The 2,889-nt window shown below is 41.7% G+C and overlaps 1 pseudogene; it reads left to right on the top strand.

The window, feature by feature from the left end:
• Positions 1 to 1,212: 1,212 nt before the first annotated feature.
• LOC143387426 (serine/threonine-protein phosphatase 2A 56 kDa regulatory subunit epsilon isoform pseudogene) lies at positions 1,213 to 2,687 on the top strand (annotated as a pseudogene).
• Positions 2,688 to 2,889: the final 202 nt, after the last annotated feature.

Here is a 2,889-nt window from a genome sequence, read left to right as displayed (position 1 = left end):
ATCATAATTTTACAAAATGTGCCGAAGTAACTGACTATGTAAAAGTAAGAAAATTAATATAAATAAAAACAATGAGAGCAGTTTATGACTGATTGGGTAAAATACGGGAAAAATTTTCATTTAGATATGTTGATTTTCAAGACATGAAGACAAATGAAAGGCTACATATTTTATACTCAGAAAATGCTTTTGGTGGGTGGGGTTGTGGCTCAGCAGTAGAGCACTTGCCTAGCATGTGTGAGGCCCTGGGTTGGATCCTCACACCACGTGAAAATAAATAAATAAAATAAAGGTACTATGTCAACTACAACTAAAAAAATAAATATTTTTTTCAAAAATGCTTTGGTAATAAACAAAGAAAGCCACCACTGATTAAGGAAGAGACTAGAACACTCTGCCACAGTGCTACAACCCCAGCCCATAATTTTATCTTTTATGATAGGAATATTTGATCAAAACAGAAAGACACTGTGTTGTGAATGATCTGGGATTGAACATCATCTTGTGAGGGAGGGAGTTAAATCTCAGTATTCCATTGTGAGTGCTCTGTCAAGTCTAAGGGGAAAAAGTCCTGACTTAGATAAAGGTAGTATGCTATAGGGTCACATAATGAATGCTCTTGTAAATGGCTGAGCAACTTTTAAGGTTTTCCACAACTCTTCAAAGTAGGTGTGCTGTCTTCATAATCCATTTGAGCCAATGTCAAGGAAGTTGAAGTTTTAAAAGAAACCTTGGGTTAAAAATGATGGAAGGAACAGTTGTGAAATGAATAATGCAGGAGAGATGACTTTTAATACAATTTAAAATTTTTTTTATCAGTAATAATACATCTTTTCAAGTCAAGATATAATAAACCTTCCTCCCTCCCTTCCCCCCCTTCCCATGTCGCCGCCGCCGCCGCTGCTGGGTCCGGGTCTAAGAGCTGAGGCGCCGCCCGCCGGGAATGTGAGCGAGGAGCCACCGGCGGAGCCGCAACAGGGTCGGTGCCGATTTGATGGGAAGGGCCCGCGGGGGAGGATCGTGAGGCCGTCGCCGCTGCCGCTGCCGCCGGAGCGCTGAGGTTCGGTCCGGCCCTGAGGCCTAGAAGTGCCGCCACCGCGGAACCGGAGGGACGCCGCACAGGACAGCCTTCACCCCGGGCTCCCCGCAGCTTCCGGGACCTCCCTCCCCCCTGCACCTCCCGGTTCCACGGCTCGCCCCCTCCGCGGCCCCTTCGCCCTTCTCCCGCCCCTCGAAACCACAGATCATCTTTGGATTCTTCCGCAGAAGCTTCAAGTAGGGATATGTCCTCAGCACCAACTACTCCTCCATCAGTAGATAAAGTAGACGGATTTTCTCGGAAGTCCGTCAGAAAAGCCAGACAGAAGAGGTCACAAAGTTCCTCACAGTTTAGGTCTCAAGGCAAGCCTATTGAATTAACACCTCTGCCGCTGCTAAAAGACATTCCAACCTCAGAGCAGCCCGAACTGTTCCTAAAGAAACTTCAGCAGTGCTGTGTCATTTTTTACTTCATGGACACGCTATCTGATCTTAAAATGAAAGAATACAAGCGCTCCACTCTTAATGAACTGGTGGACTACATTACAATAAGCAGAGGCTGTTTGACAGAGCAGACTTACCCTGAAGTAGTTAGAATGGTATCTTGCAATATATTCAGAACTCTCCCTCCTAGTGACAGCAATGAATTTGATCTAGAAGAAGATGGACCTACCCTTGAGGCATCGTGGCCACATTTACAGCTTGTACATGAATTTTTCATACAATTTTTGGAAAGCCAAGAATTTCAACCCAGCATTGCCAAAAAATACATAGATCAGAAATTTGTATTACAGCTTTTGGAGCTATTTGACAGTGAAGACCCTCGGGAACGAGACTACTTAAAAACAGTTCTACACAGAATTTATGGCAAGTTTCTTGGTCTTAGAGCATTTATCCGAAAACAGATTAACAATATTTTTCTAAGGTTTGTTTATGAAACAGAACACTTCAATGGTGTAGCTTAACTTCTGAAAATATTAGGAAGTATTATCAATGGCTTTGCTTTACCTCTTAAGGCAGAACACAAACAGTTTCTGGTGAAAGTGTTGATCCCTTTACACACTGTCAGGAGCTTATCACTCTTCCACGCCCACTTGGCATATTGTATAGTCCAGTTTCTGGAGAAAGATCCTTCACTCACAGAACCAGTTATTAGGGGATTAATGAAATTTTGGCCTAAAACATGCAGTCAAAAAGAGGTCATGTTCCTTGGGGAGCTGGAAGAAATTTTGGATGTGATTGAACCTTCACAATTTGTTAAAATTCAAGAACCTTTGTTTAAACAAATTGCCAAGTGTGTATCTAGTCCCCATTTTCAGGTGGCAGAAAGGGCACTCTATTATTGGAATAATGAATACATCATGAGTTTGATAGAAGAAAACTCTAATGTCATCCTTCCCATCATGTTTTCCAGTCTTTATAGGATTTCAAAAGAACATTGGAATACGGCTATTGTGGCGTTAGTGTACAATGTGTTGAAGGCATTTATGGAAATGAACAGCACCATGTTTGATGAGCTGACAGCCACATACAAGTCAGATCGTCAGCGTGAGAAAAAGAAAGAAAAAGAGCGTGAAGAATTATGGAAAAAATTGGAGGATCTGGAGTTAAAGAGAGGTCTTATACATGATGGGATAATTCCAACTTAACAAAAATATGACAGCAACATTTCTAACCTGTGGAGTCACATTTATGTAGTAGAAGATGGAGCAACAGTTTTCTGTATTGTGCAACTTTACAGTAGATTTCACATTTGTTTCATTATTACAACAGCACTGTATATACCTGTCTGTAAGTAAAGGAAAAAAAATAAGGACTTCAATCCAAAGTTTGGACAGTAGATGTACTTCT

The sequence above is a fragment of the Callospermophilus lateralis genome (assembly GCF_048772815.1).
Source record: "Callospermophilus lateralis isolate mCalLat2 chromosome 11 unlocalized genomic scaffold, mCalLat2.hap1 SUPER_11_unloc_2, whole genome shotgun sequence".
NCBI lineage: Eukaryota > Metazoa > Chordata > Mammalia > Rodentia > Sciuridae > Callospermophilus > Callospermophilus lateralis.
Note: the sequence above shows the minus strand (reverse complement) of the source record. Positions and strands in the feature narration are given on the sequence as shown.